The following is an 18,422-nucleotide window of genomic DNA, read 5'->3' on the forward strand; positions in this document are numbered from 1 at the left end:
GATCTGAAGATATTCTAAAGCTGTGTGATGTGGAGATTGAGAGAAGTTTTCACAAGGTGTTCAGTTTACAGAGTAAGGTAGTTCATTCTTTCCCTGGGAAAATCAGAGAAAGCTTAGAGAAAAGACCTGGGAGAGAAGAAGAGAAGAAAGAATAAAGAAAGAGATGGGGGAAAGGGGAGGAGATGAGAGAGAAGAGATCACGAGTGAGAACAAGAGAGCAAGAGAGAAGCTCTGGACTTAAAGAAGAAAGGAAGGGTGAAGAAAATAATATCTGAGCCTCTTCAGTTTTTAGCTCATTATATAGGGCAGAAAATATTGAAAATCATGGATCTATACTGTATGTGCAGAACCTATGTACATAATTATATGCTTCTGTCTTCATAGCTCAATTTTGACTAAATCCTAATACTTTTTCACACATAAGAATTGGAGTTATAACAGCACTGTTCACTCCATGATTTAATCTGGGATAGGCAAGTCTATGGATAAGTGGCATGAGATAAACAGGATTTTAGCTCCCTGCCTTGAGGCAGTTAATATGATGTTTAGGAGGCATATATGTTGTATTCCACACAAATATAACACAAATTATAGTGGGTTTGGTCTCTGGAGATCAAATTTGATTCTGGGTCTGTCACTTGTTAACTGATTTAGGTAACTGATTTAATTTCTAGATGCCCTTGGTTTTTCTTCTGTAAAATGGTGCCAGAATATGGAGTGGTTACAGGGATTGTGAAGATGTGGAACACATTCTGGAAACAAGGAACTTCATAGGAAGAAAACTGTCATGTAGGAGGAGAAAGTTCACAATGTTGTTGTGCTAAGACTTGGCTTGAAAACCAGTGTTTCAGGGAAGAATTATTTAGCCCAGGCTTCTTGAATTCAGGACTAAATCTTAGGCTGAGAGAGTGCTACTGGAGAAGAAGAGAAGAAGTAGAAGAGCAGAGACATCTAGGCCACAAGCTGGCATGATTGTGCCAGCATCATGACCAGGAACTATGGGAGGCAAAAGCTTTCCTGGACACACTTGGCCTCCTTACTTCAGACATTCAATGTAGACTTTGAGGGCTTGCAGCAGTGTTCATGCTTTGGTATAGAGCAGTGAGGCCTTCAGTAGATGTGGTCATCTTGGCTACTGCTTTAGGTATCAAAAGCAGTGTGAATTATCATGTCAGTGAGATAAAGCAGAAGAGTTCAGCCAAAAGAATATCCAGAACAAGATTTTAATTTAGTGGAGGCTCTGTTTTCCACAGGGCACTCAGGGAGAGAGTAGAAAAAATACTCAAACCCGATTGCCATTGTGATTATTATCTTTTTCTCTTGGGCTGATGTATTCTAGGAATCACAGTTGCTACTTAAGTGTTAGCAGAAAGTAACTAAGAAAATTTCTCCTAGAAATAGAAATGAACAAGGAAGTGACAAATAATATGAGCATGGGGAAGTGTGATGGTTAGCATCCCATAACAAATGACAGAAAGTGTGGTTTCAAGGTAAGTGGTTATGAGATGTCAGTTTAAGAACAGAATTTTTCATTTGATTTTTCCATGTCTTGTTTTAATACAAGGTAAGTGAAATATTGGATATTATTAGGAAAGTTATTGGAACAAGGAAAGAAAGCATAGTTTCCCTCAGAAAACTGATGTGTTTTTGGATAACACTCAGGGAAGATGTTAGAGCTAAAGATAAATAAATGAAGGTTAGTAAAAGACCACTAAAAGACAAAATTGAAAGACTAGGATTCTGGTGTGGAAAAAGCACAGGAGAAGATAAGATCAAAGTTTACACAGTGAAGGATGTGGATGTGAGAACGCAGACTTGGTCATCACATCTCAGAATGTCAGCATCAGTAGTCAATAATAAAGCTGCAAAAAGGTTATTTCATGATAAGTAAAGGAAAGGTCTTAAAAATAAAAAGGGTAATATACATATGAAAAACATCCTGCAGGAATGAGCAAGTCAGGAATTCAAGTAAAATATTTGAAATTCAGAAGAGTATGATAATCAATTTCCAATACACTTCCAGTAAACATCTAGGCAGCTGAGTTGTTTTCCAAAGCTTTCTGTATTAACACACGAGGGACAGCAAAAAAGAGCTCTCATTCTCAGAACTGAGATACTCCATTGAATGGCATTTTTGCCATCTTTTGAGAGAAATGAAATGGTTTGATGTTTTATTGTCTTTTAAGTCCGTGGCTGAGCAAAGAATCTGAGCTCTGATCCCTGACTACCATTTTAGGTCAACTGTAAGGAAGAGTGCCTATAATTAGTGAGAACATTGCTGACATTGTGAATTATAATTGGTTCAATACTAATAACAATAGACTTTGGTCTTTTTTCTAAAATCACCATCTTGTGTGGTGGAAAACACCCTATTCCCAGTAAATTCATAAACATCTTAGTCTGAGAGGAACTTTCTAAATAATTCTTGAAGCGGTTTTTTAGTCTAAAAATAGAGGGTTTCACATATCATTATTGCTCTAGTACAAACTTTACATAATAGTAACAAAAGAAAAAAACCCTTGAGACTAATTAGTCTCTTCCAGTAAAAGTATTTGAGAAATTTTCCATTGCCCAATACCTTCCCATAATGGAAAATACACTGCATGGGAAGTATGTGTAAATATTTGATTCGTGTTTTACTGATTTCAGTGTCACAACCTATCAATCATTAACACTTCAAAAAACATATACCTGGTTAATTGTTCCCAAAGTGCATTCACTGAAAGCTTTTTAGACTTTTAGAATTAGGGAAGTCTCTGGGGAGCACCTTGTCTAATCTTTACATGTCACAGATGATGAAACTGAGAGCAAGAAGGTCAGGTGATTTTATCATAAAGTCCTCAAAACCTAGTTGAATCATAGTACTAAGTTCTGCAGACTCCCAATTCAATGATTTTTTTAAAAAGATAGTATGGAGAATTACTGTATACCTTTGGTTCTGGAGGAAGATATGTAAAAATACAGTAACATTATCACACTGTGGAGAGTACAATGAAAAAAATTCTAGAAGATTAGAGGCATAGGTATTTATTTCCAAAGCTGATACCTGTGGTCACTTTATAAAATTAAAACAATAGCATCTGGAAGAAGAATTGTGGGTATATTAGATTGCCATTGTACTATGAGATTAAGTAAAAATTCCCAAACTAGGGCTTGGTTTAAAGAAAGTATGTGAATGTGTTATTTAAATCTGATTGGGATTTAAAAATTATCAAAATTCTAGATAAAAAATGCCTGGATTATTAATTATTGGCCTATATTTTTATTTTTCAAAGCATTTTGTTCATTTGAAATCCTGGTCTTCCACACAGGTAGAAAGGATCTATGTACGTAGGCCATCTTCCTTGGCCTTCCTAGGTGCATTAGTAAGAAGCTGGGTGGTAAGAGGAAGAGCTGGTACTCCAACCACACTCAGATATGAGATACCAGTATTGTAAGTGGTGGCTTACCCTGCTGGGCCACAATACTTGCCTTAATCTTTATTTCTTTCTTTTTAAGATTTACTTATTTATTTGAAAGGCAGAGTTACACAGAAAAAGAAGGAGAGGCAGAGAGAGAGAGAGAGAGACAGACAGACAGAGAGAGACAGAGAGGTCTTCCATCTGATGGTTTATTCCCCAGTTGGCCACAACGGCTGGAGCTGCGCTGACCCGAAGCCAGGAGCCAGGAGCTTCTTCTGGGTCTCCCATTTGGGTGCAGGGGCCCAAGGACTTGGGCCATCCTCTACTGCTTTCCCAGGCCACAGCAGAGAGCTGGATGGAATGTGGAGCAGCCAGGATTCGAACCAGTGCCCATATGGGATGCTGGCACTACAAGTGGCAGCTTTACCCGTCATGCCACAGCACTGGCCCCAAATCTTTATTTCTTGACATAACCTCTATCATGTTCAAAATATTTTTGTAACCAATGATATTAACCATTTAGTCCATTCCTACAAACCGAGGGTTCTGGGAATTCATCCATGTCAATGCAATCTTTTTTCTAAAATCAACTGAAGGAAAATGGGTGCCTCTTGAAAAATATTTGAAAATTAGGAAACAAAATGTCAGAAGGAGCTAAATCAGGACAGTAAGGGAGATGTCTAGAGATTTCCCAGTGAAACGCTTACAGAATTGCCCTGTTGAAAGAAGTGAGCATGGGCATTGCCATTGGTTAATATGCCTGCATCTTATGTAGGAGTGATTCAATTTGAATCCCAGCTCTGGTCCTAATTCTAGCTTCCTGCTAATGTACTTCTGCGAAGGAAGCAGGTAATAGCTTAAAATACTTGCATCTCTGCCACCCACAAGGGAGTCCTAGGTTGAGTTATCGTGTCTAGCTTTTGGGCATTTGGGTAGGGAACGGGTAGATGGGAGATTGTTCCATTATCTTGCCTCTCAAATCAAAAATTTTTTTCTAGCAAAAGAAGGATTATGAATAATTTTGTTCCAATAAATTTGTAAACTTAGATGAACTATGAAAATTCCCTTGAAGTGACACAATACCAAAGTTCACTCAAGAGACAGGAAATCTGAATGGCCTATTAAAATCCATAAATAATAGTGAAAATTTTCCATAAAGAAAACCCCAGACCCACATAATTTCATTGGTGAATTCTATCAAACATTTGGCTTAAGGAAGAAATACTAAATTTACACAAAATTTATCTAGAAAATATAAGTGGGGAGAACATATCTTACTTTATGATGTATTACTCTGATGAAGACAACAAAAAAGAATAGAAAATAAAACTCCTGTATCTCTCATAAAAAATCCTTCACAAAGTATTAGAAAAATTGAATTTAGTAATATATAAAAAAAATTGCCTGAATGAATTTATCACAGAAAGTCAAGTTTAGTTAGTTTAAAATTTTAAAATCCATCAGAACAATATACTATATCAACAGGCCAAAGTCATATGATCATCTCAATTAATGCATAATGTATATGCATAATATTTCTTTGCATGTTGTTTTTTTATTTAACTTTTTCTTTAGATTTTGTTCTCTTTCTCAAACTCTCTTTTTTAAAAATATTTATTTATGTATTTGAAAGTCAGAGTTATATATATAGAGAGGTAGAGACAGGTCTTCCATCCTCAGGCTCACTCCCCAGATGGCTACAAAGGGCCAGAGGGCTGGGCCATGCCGAAGCCAGGAACCTGGAGGTTCTTCTGCCACATGGGTGGCAGGGGCCCAAATACTAGGGTCATCCTCCACTGCTTTTTCCAGGCCATTAGCACAGAGCTGGATCTGAAGTGGAGCAGCTGGGACGCGAACCTGCATATGCGAGGCCAGCATCACAGGCTTTACCCACTATGTTACAGCATGGCCCCTCAAACTCTCTCACATATGTTCAGAACATGTTTCTCCATGTCTCACATTCCCTAGAAAGGTTAATATTACCTTTTTAAGTTCAATCAATCATATCATTATATGGTAGTTAATTATTTACACCTAAGCTTATACTTTGCTCCTATTTCTTGTTCAACTTGTATTTTCTGGAGTTAGTATTCATTTGTAGTGTTTTTGCTGTTTTCTATGATTCAATCACTAATTGATCCCTAAGCCCTACCATACTATAGATTGAAAAAAATCTGAATAGATTCATAATCAGATATTTACTTTGTTCCCTCGGAGGATATTTTTTCTTTTGTCTTCTTGATGCAGTCTTGTAGTTGCTTTCTAGGGATTTTGAACAACTGTTACCTTGGATTTTTACTCACCGTTATCCCAGATGCTTCCTTTTTTCTTTTTTCCTTTCGTATTATCTTCTCAGGTATGTTGGCTTTCTCTTGTGATTTATTAATTTAAAATTTTATGACTATCACTTTATAGGTATTTGAAGAAGAGAAAAATGTGGATTCAATATGCCACATAACTGTCTCAAATTTGTTAACTTGCACAGATTTGTTTTCTAAAATTTTTGGGTGGTTTCATTTAATTTTAATAACACAGGTGTAGATTTCAGCATCAGAACTCCTTTGAAGACAGTGAAATGACCATACAGAAAACATTCATTCCGAAAAAAGTTCTGGCAGAGAGAAGCAGGACGCGGTTTGGCTCCTGGGGCCGTCTGGTCCTTCAAGCCCAGGGCCGGCGGGTGGGCTGGGGGGCCCGCGATGGACTACGGCCTCTGCCCTGCAGACACCCAGAGCCCTCGTTGCGGCTGCTCCAGCGCCCTGGCCCGGGCATTGAAGCCGCGGTGAACCGTACCCGGCCCCACCTCGGTGATTTCATGGCGGCGTTCTCCTCCAAGAGCGCGAGCCCTGCACCGCCGGCGGCGGCCAGGGGTCCGGGCCCAACCCCTCGGAGCTTATGTTAGTGGCGTGCGTGCGTGTGGCCCGGCGAGCCCTGGAGGCCCTTAGGCGCTACAAACCCAAGAAGGCGGGCCTGCTGCGCAAGCCCAGCCCTGTCTCAGGCCTTGGGGCCACGCAGACCCGGGGCCTGGGTGTGCACTGTGTCCCAGTTGGCGACACCTCACCGGGCGGACTACGACCAACCAAGGCCTCAGCGACCAGAAGTGAGCGGAGCCCGGCGGGATGGCCGGCGACGGAGCGCACGTTTTTTGGATCCACGTCAAAATGGTGAGGCAGGTGCAAAGGTTTCTCAGCTTTTCCTCTCATTCTCTTGATACCGTGTTTTGGAGAGCAGAAATTTCACTTTTAGAGAAGTCCAACTTACCCTGAACCATTTCCTGCGTGGATTGTGCTTTTGCCGTTGCATCTAAAACACCATCGCCCTACTCGAGGTCGTGTAGTTTTTCTCTTACATTATCTTATGGGAGCTTAACGTTTGGTCATTTTAGACTTAAAGCCTACGGACTGTGCTGAATTCATTTTTGTAAAGGTGTGCAGGCTGTGACTGTGATCACTCTTCCATGTGGGTGTCCAGTACTAGCAGCACCACTTGTGGGAAAGACCACCTTTGCCCCGTTGTATCCTCTTTGCTGCCTTATCAAAGATTAGCCAGCTGTATTTGTGTGTCTCTATTTCTGAGCTCTCTATTCTATTGATCTGTGTGTTGTTTTTACCAATATCACACTGTCTTAATTACTGTAGCTTTATAGTAAATCAGGAAATTGGATGGCGTCAGTCCTCCAACTCTGTTCTTCCCCTTCGGTGTTGTGTTGAGTGTTCTGGGTCCAAACAGCCATACCGTGGTGTCTGTGTTCTCTCTCTCTATGTGTGTGTGTGTCCCTCTCTTTCTCTTTCCCTCCCTCCCTCTTTCCTACCCTCCCTCTCAAATAAGTTAATCAGTTATTAAAGAATCTGAAAGAATCAACAAAATTTCTCTGGGAATTAATAAATAATTATAGCAAGGTTATAGGAAACAAGGATAACATACAAAAGTCTATCTTCTGTATACCAACAATGAACAAGAGGAATTTGAAATAAAAAAACCAAAATTAACATTATCATAAAAAATATTTAGGTACGAACCTAACAAAATATATCTAGGCTTTAATGAGGAAAGCTACAGCACTCTGATGAATAAAATCATACAAGAACCAAACAAATGGAGAAGTGTCCCATGTTCACGGATAGGAAGACTCAATATTGTCAAGATGTCAAAACTTCTGTCTGTACTGAACATGTTCAGATGTTTTCCTTGTCACTCCTTAAAAAATGTAGCATAGCAACTACTTACATAACATTTACACTACATTATGTATTAGGTACTAGAAGTATGCCAGAGATGACTCAAAGTATACAGAAGACCACACATGCATTACATACAAATATTAACCATTTTATTTACGTATTTGTTTGCTTTTTTATTTAAAGGTAGAGATTGCCCTTCTGCTGTTTCATTCCCCAAACGTCTGCAACAACTGGGTCTGGACCAGGTTAAACCTGGCAGTCAGGAACCCAATCTAGGTCTCCCACGTGAGTGGCAGGGACCCAATTGCTTGAATCTCCTGCTGTCTCCCAGGGTGTACATTAGCAGAAAGCTGGAACCAGGAGTGGAACTGTGACTCAAACCCAGGCTGTTTAGTATGGCACATGCACATCCTAACTGGTGTCTTAATAACTAGACCAAATATCTGCCCTTCTCTCAGATTTCCTACATGGAGGAGCATGCCATCCGTGAACAAAGATAGTTTTGCCTCTTCTTTCCCAAATTGGGTATCTTTGTTGTGACTTGTTCCACTGACTAGGACTTCTAGGAGGATGTTGGAAGGAGTGGTGAGAGAGGACATCCTGGTCTTGAGGCTTCAGGGTCCTCCCTGTTAGGTGTAATGTTAGTTGCAGGGATTTTTGTCACATTGGGGGAATTTCCACTTTATTTTTAACTTCCTGAGAGATTTCATGATGAATGGGAGTCGAATTTTGTCAAACGCCTTTTTCTTTGTCTACTGATATGATCATGTGCTTTTTCAGCTCAGTGATTTGAAAGATTACATTAATTAATTGGTCGCTTGAGCAAGTAATTAGGCTACTTAATTGATTAATTGGATAATTAGATTACATTAATTGATTTTCAAATACTGAAACATCCTTGTGTATATGGGATAAATGACAATGTTGTATGATTCTTTTTTTTTAATTTTACTTGGAAGAGTTAGAGAGAGAGAGAGAGAGAGAGAAAGGTCTTCCATCCACTGGTTCACTCCCCAACTGGCCACAATGGTCAGAGCTGCGCTGATTTGAAGCCAGGAGCCAGGAGCTTCTTCCGGGTCTCCCATGCGGGTGCAGGGACCCAAGAACTTGGACCATCTTCTGCTTTCCCAGGCCATGGCAGAGAGCTGGATGGGGAGTGGAGCAGCCAGGACTTGAACTGGTGCTCATATGGGTTGCCAGCACTGCAGGCGGCAGCTGAACCCCCTATGCCACAGTGCTGGCCCCTGCTGTATGATTCTTTTTTTTTTTTTTTTTTTTTTTTTTTTTTTTTTTGACAGGCAGAGTGGATAGTGAGAGAGAGAGACAGAGAGAAAGGTCTTCCTTTTCCGTTGGTTCACCCCTCAATGGCCGCTGCGGCCAGCGCGCTATGGCCAGCACATGCGCTGATCCGAAGCCAGGAGCCAGGTGCTTTTCCTGGTCTCCCATGCGGGTGCAGGGCCCAAGCATTTGGGCCATCCTCCACTGCACTCCCGGGGCCACAGTAGAGAGCTGGACTGGAAGAGGGGCAACCGGGACAGACTCCGGCGCCCTGACTGGGACTAGAACCCAGGGTGCCAGTGCCGCAGGCGGAGGATTAGCCTAGTGAGCTGGGGTGCCGGCTGTATGATTCTTATAAACAGTTATGCGAAGATTTCTGCATCATTGACAAACCTGCCATTCCACTTCCAAGTTACATTATTTGTGTAAGTAGATAAAGATGGTGCATTTTGGAAGAAAAAAAAAAAAAGGAAGGCATTTATTCCACTGTTGGACACCTATAATGTAATGATATTCCTTTTTTCCTTTCTTTTTATTTTTAAATTTTTTTTGACAGGCAGAGTTAGACAGTGAGAGAGAGAGAGAGTTATAGACAGTGAGAGAGAGACAGAGAGAAAGGTCTTCCTTCAGTTGGTTCACTCCCTAATGGCCACTACGGCCGGTGCTGTGCTGATCCAAAGCCAGGAGCCGGGTGCTTCCTCCCAGTCTCCTATGCGGGTGCAGGGACCCAAGCACTTGGGCCATCCTCCACTGCCTTTCTGGGCCACAGCAGAGAGCTGGACTGGAAAAGGGGCAACCAGGACTAGTACCCGGTGCCCCAACTGGGACTAGAATCCGGGGTGCCAGTGCTGCAGGCGGAGGATTAGCCAGGTGAGCCACGGCACCGGCCTATTTTTTTTTTTTTTTGACAGGCAGAGTGGATAGAGAGACAGAGAGAAAGGTCTTCCTTTGCCGTTGGTTCACCCTCCAATGGCCGCTGCGGCCAGCCCACCGCACTGATCCGATGGCAGGAGCCAGGTGCTTCTCCTGGTCTCCCATGGGGTGCAGGGCCCAAGCACTTGGGCCATCCTCCACTGCACTCCCTGGCCACAGCAGAGAGCTGGCCTGGAAGAGGGGCAACCGGGACAGAATCCGGCGCCCCGACCGGGACTAGAACCCGGTGTGCCGACGCCGCAAGGCGGAGGATTAGCCTAGTGAGCCGCGGCGCCGGCCAAGCACCGGCCTATTTTTAAGATTTTTAAGGTGAACAAATTTCCTGTGTTTCGTATATACAGATTTAGGAGCATAGTAGTACTTCCCACACTACCATCCCTCTCTTCCACACTCCCAGCCTCCATACTTCCTTTAATTTCCACAATGATCTACTCAGTATATTTTATACTCATAAGATTAACCCTACACTTCCGGCGCCGCGGCTCAATAGGCTAATCCTCTGCCTTGCGGCGCCGGCACACCGGGTTCTAGTCCCGGTCAGGGTGCCGGATTCTGTCCCGGTTGCCCCTCTTCCAGGCCAGCTCTCTGCTGTGGCTCGGGAGTGCAGTGGAGGATGGCCCAAGTTCTTGGGCCCTGCACCCATGGGAGACCAGGAGAAGCACCTGGCTCCTGCCTTCAGATCAGCGCGGTGCGCCCGCCCCAGTGCGCCGGCCGTGGCGGCCATTGGAGGGTGAACCAACGGCAAAAAGAAGACCTTTCTCTCTGTCTCTCTCTCTCACTGTCCACTCTGCCTGTCAAAAAAAAAAATAATAACCCTACACTTGGGTTGTAAGCAATCATCAAATCTCAAAATGTCGATTTCACTCACATACATTACATTTCATTTTTTGGGTACTCTGTTAGTTACAACAGATCAGGGAAAACACATGGTATTTGTCTTTTTAGAACTATATTATTTCACTAAGTATAATGGTTTCCAGTTGCATCCATTTTGTTGCAAAAGACAGGATTTCATTCTTTATTATGACTGAGTAGTATTCTATAAATATTTATACCACAGTTTCTTTGTCAGTCATCAGTTGATGGACATTTGGGTTGATTCCCTATTTTAACTATTGTGAATTGAGCTTCAAAAAACATGGAGGTACAGATAACGCATGCTGATTTCATTTTGTTTGGGTAAATTCCCAGGAGTGGGATTTCTGGCTCATATGGCATATCTGTTTTCAGCTTTCTGAGATATCTCCATACTGTCTGTGTGTTGCACATACTTAAGCATAATTTGTAATTTGTAATTTATAATTTGGATGAGTGATGACAAATTCTTTCAATTTCTGTTTGCTATGGAAGGTCTTTATTTCACCTTCATTCATAAATGAGAGTTTTTCAGGGTATGGTATTCTGGGTTGACAGTTTTTTCTTTTAAGACCTGGACTATGTATCTCTATTCTCTCCTAGTGTAGGGTTTCTCATGAGAAATCAGCTGTGAGTCAAATTGGATGTTCTCTGAAAGTAATCTGGAATTTCTCAAATACACATTTTAGAATCTTTATGTTTTACTGTGGAAAGTTTGACTACAATGTGTCCTGGTGAAGATCTTTTTTGATCATGTCTATTAGCAGTTCTGTGTGCTTTCTGTACTTGATTTCCCTTTCTTCCTCCAAACTAGGGATGTTTTCTGTTATTATTTTTCTGAATAGGCCTTTTGATCCATTCTCTCTTTCCACACCTTTAGGAATTTCTAAGACCTGTGTGTTGGGTCATTTGATAGTATCTCATAAATCTCCAACATTTCTTCTAATTTCTTCTTATTTTTGGTCTGACTGAGATATTTCCAAAGATTTGTCTTCTAGTTTGGGTATTCTTTCTTCTACCTCACCAAGTCTGTTGTTAAGGCTTTTAACTATGTTTTCTATTTGACACATTGAATTTTTCATTTCTAATATTTCAGTTTGATTTCTATTTGAAATCTCAATCTCATGGGAAAATTTTTCATCCATGTCTTATCTGGATTTCTTTAATTCATCAGTTTGCTTCTGAGTAATCCTATCATCATCATTTTTTTTAAAGACTGATTTATTTTATTTGAAAGGCAGTTACAGAGAGGCAGAGGCAGAGAGAGAGAGAGAGAGAGAGAGAGAGAGAGAGAAAGAGAAAGAGAGAGAGGTTTTCCAAACGCTGGTTAACTCCCCAAATGGCCACAATGGTGGAGATGAGCTGATCTGAAGCCAACAGCCAGGAACTTCTTCCATGTCTCCCATGCAGGTGCAGGGACCTAAGCACTTGGGCCATCCTCTACTGCTTTCTCAGGCCATAGCAGAGAGCTGGGTTGGAAGTGGAGCATCAGGGACTCGAACTGGCACCCATGAGATTCCGGCATTGCAGGCGGCGGCTTTACCCGCTACATCACAGTGCTGACCCCCATCATTCTTTTGAATTCCTTTTCGGGCATTTTATCAGTCTCTTTGTCTTCACATTCTAATATTGTTTTTGTGTTCCTTTTGGCGGGGTTCATGTTGTCTTCCTTATTCTTATTTCTTGAATTTTTGCAATTATTTTTAAGCATTTATGGAGATACTTGCTGGTTTTCTCCACTGATGGCTTTTATCTTTGACCTATGCCTTGGTCGCTTAGTGGAGTGTATATTCATCAGTGAATATCCAGAGGTGTGTGATGGGTGTGGCCATGGAACTCTGGTCAATGCTCCAGGGTAGTGTGAGAATCCAGGGTGAAACCCAAGTTGGGCATGGTGGATCTCCTCTACTTCCAGCACGGAAGAAGGTATGATCATGCCTGCTGGCATTTTCTCAACCTCACCTCCTCTCTCCCAGGGTGATCAACACCCAGGGTTAGCCCACGTTGGATACAACTCCCATCTATGGTGGTACGTTTACCACACAGAGGATCTGTGTGGTCCTCAGTGTGAGCAAGAAATCCTCTGCAGTGACTCATCCTAGGTCTTCAGGGAGCTCTGAGCCTCTGATGCCAGACACAGTGATTGTGCAGAGACCCAGCTACATCCCGTTCCCTATCATGCAGTCAGAGTTCCCACAGTCACAGTGTGCAAAGCTCCCACAGTCATAGTGTAGAAGATCTGCAAGCCTGCCTCAGACATGGAGAGCAGGGACTTTCCCAGAGCCAGGTGCCTGTCCATGCTCTGCCTTGGCAGTTTGAGCCCCGGAACCTGTGATATGTTGAGAGGCTGGGGGCACCTAATGGTTCTACGTGGGTACCCAGTTCCCTCTCAACCCTCCAGCTAGATTCAAAGTCAATGGGGAATGAGGCTTTTCCCCTGTGATACAATCCTCTGGTCACAGGTTGTGCATAAGAGCTGCTGTGGCCTCCACTGGTGTCAAAATTTCCCTGCCAGTTCCCTGGTAGTTGTTGGGGGGATGGGGAGAAAGAAATGTGTTTTTCTTTTGTTGGATTAATTCTGTACCCTGCTCCCTGCTAGGTATCAAGGCCAGACTCAAAGTGTAGTCTGCAAGTCCCTCCCTTAGGTAATATCACCAGTGGCAGGGGCTGCCATAACCTACTCTCACCTCGCTTTGCAAAGCTGGTGTCTCCTCCCACTCCTGGCTGCAAGGGTTGTCTGCAGTGTCCGCCCTCATTGTTGTGTGGTTTGCACCTTCCGTGCTGCTCCACGGTGTCCCTTTTCCTTCCGTAGAATTTCCACTGCAGACATCTCTCCAACTCTCCTCTGGGAATGCACTTCCTCTGCTTTTCTTCTGCTATTTTCCGCTGTTCAAAAGCAGTGTGTCTTTTCCCTACTCAGCCATCTTGGAATCCCCTGGATTTGGTTTTAAAAACCCCAGAGAGGTGCCCTTTTGATTCATGCTTAAAATACTTAATCTTCCATAGCACATTCTATAATTGAAGTTGAAAATTAGGAGATTTGAGTATAATCTAAATTTTTAGTTTTTCTAACAAATCTGATTTTTTGGTATAGGAATTTAAGATATCTATTTGTACTTTTTGTACATGTGTGTCTTTTTCAAGTTCTGTTTTTACTAGAACAAGAAAATATTGTTTAGGACATTGTGCAATAACATAGTGAGAAAGTAATGTTCTGTATTAGCACAATGTCTTTCATCCAGAAGGTTTGCCAAGTACAGTACTTTGTAACTTGAAGGAGAGATTGTTTTGTTCTTAATTTAAGAGCGTCTTATTCTGAGATGAAATATTGTTATTTTATCAGGCATAACTATACAAGATAATATTTTAATGAAAGAAGTATTCCTTTAGGGAACAGTGAATCAGATGACTATTGCTGACAAAAATTTTTGATGATCATAGCTCAGTAAACTTTTCCAGTTTTGTTAGGATGGCAGTTAAATTTTGTTGGACAACTTAGTTGGATTTCCAATCATGAGTTACAAGTAAGTGTCATCATTTAATTATTAAAAATGTTTTGTATCTCATAGCATTCTTATACCTGAATCATCATCTTTAAGCTAACTTAAATAGGAAGTTCCATGAGACTGTCCAAAGGTTAAAAGCATAAATAAAGGAAAGGTTTTAACATGAAAATTACTGAAATATTTTTATTTTCAAAGTAATAGAAACCCTAAGATTATGCCAAGAATATTTTAAAAATGGATAGGATGTTAAGAGCTATTTTGACTCCTTTGGGCTGTTAATACAAATTAACAGGGGAGTATATATATAGGAACAATATAAAGATTTCAGTTGCACGGGACACTAAATTTTGCTAGAGATAATTCTTCATCTCTAGGAACACATTGAAGATAATTGTTTCATATGCTTATTCCTAATTTTTAAATTTCAAGTTATTATGAGGAACATTGAGCCAGGTAAGGTTGAAAAAACATATCTTATTTTGTGTATTTCCATTTAAACTCTAAATATAGTGACTACTTATTTGGCAGCCAGGCTTCTGGCAACACAACCCAAACTTGCAGCTGAGATCTTGAATATAAACAACAAGAGCCTCTGAGTGGTCACAATAGATGTCCAAAAATCCAGAACTTGGTTTGAGGTATTGAAATGCCAGCTCTCACATTTAGCAGATGCTTCATTCCACAATTGTTTATAAAAACAGAAAGGCTGCTATCCGTAGGCACTCTAATAGCAGTCTACATAATTGTAGAAAGATTTCCAAAATTGAACAAATAAACTAGGTTCTCCATTAACTGCTGTTAAATGGAAAAATAATACTCGTGCAACTTCACTTACTTCAACTATACTGAGTTTTTCTTGGGTCAAATAAAATCCTCAACTCACATCAGTGTTAAACCTGGCATTAACTGAGAAGTTCAAGGTCATGTTAGAAATGTATCAAAACTTGTACCTGTAGGAAGCAGAATGGAGAATGCCTTGCATAGCTGATGGCAAACCGATTCATTCAATAAACATTTTATTAGGTGCATACTATGTGCAGCACTGTTCTAGTGAAGAGGATACATTAGTGAACAAATCTAAGTGAAGCATTCTAGCAGAAAGAAGCAGAAAAATGAACATAATAAATTGCTAAATGACATAGTATGTCAGAAGTCCTCAAGTATAGTGGAAAAATAAAAGAGCATAAAAGGAGATAGGTAAGGCTGTAGGGGTAGGAGTGTGCTTGGTGCATTGGAAAAGCAATGAGAAGCCCTGTTTTCTGGGCAGAGTGAAGAGAATCACCCTTGTCAATGAGGTGAGAGGGGGCGGGCCTTTCATGTGCACTTTGTGGGTCATCGGCAGGACCCTGGCTTTTACTTGAAGTGTGATGAAGAGGTGATAATGGTTTTGAGAGGACTGAACCTATACTTCAGAAGAGTCATTATGTCTGCTATATGCAGAATTGATGATAGGGATTCTGGGGTAGAAAGACCATGGTCAGCAGGCGATTGCAGTGATTCTACATCTATACTTCTATCAGAAGTAATCATCATATATTCTTAATTCTTATAAGAAGCATAACAATGAGCCTGTTTTTCCCAGCACATGGCATTTTTCCAGAGTAGCTACCATGTCCAGACCTTGCATCAGCTCAGCTATTTTGAGTGAAGGGAGCTTGTCCCCTCCCCACTGCAACCTGCTCTGGGTTGGCTGAAGAGGGAATTAGACTGAAAGGCAGTCATCCAGAGTATGTTAATCCTCTAGGAGTGGGCCTGGGACAAAAGGGTTCATCCAAATGGATTTGAGATGAATCAGCCAGATTCGTCTCAGGAATTTAGCTGCAAAGAATGAAAAGAAAACTGGTTGATAACAGAAAGAGATGCAGACACACAGGAGCAGACAGGTTAGCAGTGGAATATTGCGTGAAGAATATTCATGAAGTCCTGCTCCTCGTGTCCGGGGACCCTAGGAATTTTCACGGCCATCTCGTTTCTGTCTGTGGCACTGATTCCAAATGATTTCTGCTTTTTCTGTATTTTCATATACTGCATGTGAACTTATATTACCATCCTTCCTTACCTTACACTACTCCAGGTAAATGGAATCAATCTGCACTTCTTAACAAACAAATATAGATAGATATATATAGATATAGTAACCACTAGTGTACTAGCCCACTTGCATTTATAATCACTTATCAATGATTTTAGGCCATCAAACACTGAAAAAGATCTTCACTGCTTGCATTATTAATGTGCTATTGGAAAGAACATGGACTTCAGAGTCCGAAATCTTGAGTTCAAGTGCCAGCTTTGTTCCTTAAAGGCTGTATGGTCTTGAGCAAGCAGTTTAACTGTCTTTCTGTTTCTACATCCACAGAAAATAGACCAACACTACTGAGAGTTGTTGAGAAAAGTAAAGGTTGAATATAATAAGCTCTCAGAAAATACATGGGACACAGTAGAGACTCCATCAGTGTCATCATCCCAATGATGAAACAAACTGTTATTTCTGGGTGATAAAATTTCCTCTAGGGGCTGGTGCTTTGGTGTAGTGGATTAATCCTCCGCCTGCAGCACTAGCATCCCTTATGGGCGCCGATTGGAGTCCCAGCTGCTCTGCTTCCGATCCAGCGCTCTGCTATGGCCTGGGAAAGCAGTAGAGGATGGCCCAAGTCCTTGGGTCCCTGCACCCACATGGGAGACCTGGAGGAGGCTCCTGGCTCCTGGCTCCTGGCTCCTGGCTTCGGAATGGCTTAACTCCGGCCGTTGCTGCCATTTGGGGAGTGTACCAATGGATGGAAGACCTTTCTCTGTGTTTCTCCCTCTCTCAATCTGTATCTCCACCTCTCAAATAAATAAATAAATAAATAATTTCCTCTAGGTGACTACTAACATGGATTAGTTAACAGCTGTAAGTTACGACTAAGGTATTTACCATTGTATCACTTAGATTCCCTCAAAATTGTTAGACAGTTCTCACACTGTTGGCGTGTTTCAGAAAGGTCTTCTTGCACTTTGTTCACTGCAGAGAAACAGATGTCTGGGAAAGAAGGAAACAGACAGATGTAGATTTTGAGTACCTGTTCTATGTCCAAAGAACATTGTGTCTGGTGCTGGGCAAAGTGATACTGACATGCAAGGAATTCAGAACTTAATCATGGCTAGAACCAATGATCCATGAAGATTTAGAGGACTTTTATTGATGGTTGTATTCTACATTTCTCTTTTTTTAACTTTTTATGTTTTTTAAAATTTTATTTAAGGTATACAAATTTCATGTATTTCATGTATACAGATTCAGGAACATAGTGATACTTTCCGCTCTACCCTCCCTCCCGCCTATGCTCCCCCCTCCTTCCTCCTCCCTCTCCTGTTCCCGGTCTTATGTTTTACAAAGTTCTATTTTCAGTTAACTTTATACTCATAAGATTAACCTTTCACTAAGTAAAGAGTTCAACAAGTAGCAAGAGGAGAAAAAAACCAATGTTCCTCAACAGTCAAGACAAGGGCTGTTAAAGATCATCTCATCTCAAAACATCAATTTCATGCCTATAGATTACTTTTTACGTACTCTATTAGTTACCACAGATCAGGGAGAATATTTGGTATTTGTCCTTTTGGTATTGGCTTATTTCACTAAGTATAATGGTTTCTAGTTGGACCATTTTGTTGCAAAACACAGAATTTCATTGTTTGCTTACTGTGTAAAATCTGTGTAGTAATCCATAGTGTATATATCACATAATTTCTTTATCCAGTTTTCACTTGATGGACATTTGGGTTGATTATTATATTATTATTATTATTATATGATTATATCTTAGTTATTGTGAATTGAGCTGCAATAAACATGGGGATACAGATCACTCTTTCATTTGCTCATTTTCTTTCTTTTGGGTAAATTTCCTGGAGTGGGATGACTGGGTCATATGGTAGGTCTACATTAAGCTTTCTGGGGTATCTCCCATTACTGTCTTCCACAGTGATTGCACAAGTTTGCATTCCCATCAGCAGTGGGTTAGGGTACCTTTTCCCCCACATCCTTGCCAGCATTTATTGTTTATTGATTTCTGTATGAAAGTCATTCTAATAGGGGTGAGGTGAAACCTCATTGTGGTTTGATTTGCATTTCCCTGATGGCTAGTGATCCTGAGCATTTTTTCATCTGTCTGCTGACCATTTGAATTTCCTTTCTTGAAAAATGCTTTTTGAAGTTCTTTGCGCATTTCTTACCTGGATTATTTGTTTTGTTGTTGAGTTTCTTGATCTCTTTATAGATTCTGGAT

The sequence above is a fragment of the Oryctolagus cuniculus genome, chromosome 5, assembly GCF_051225735.1.
Source record: "Oryctolagus cuniculus isolate XC-2025 breed Fujian yellow rabbit chromosome 5, ASM5122573v1, whole genome shotgun sequence".
Lineage (NCBI taxonomy): Eukaryota > Metazoa > Chordata > Mammalia > Lagomorpha > Leporidae > Oryctolagus > Oryctolagus cuniculus.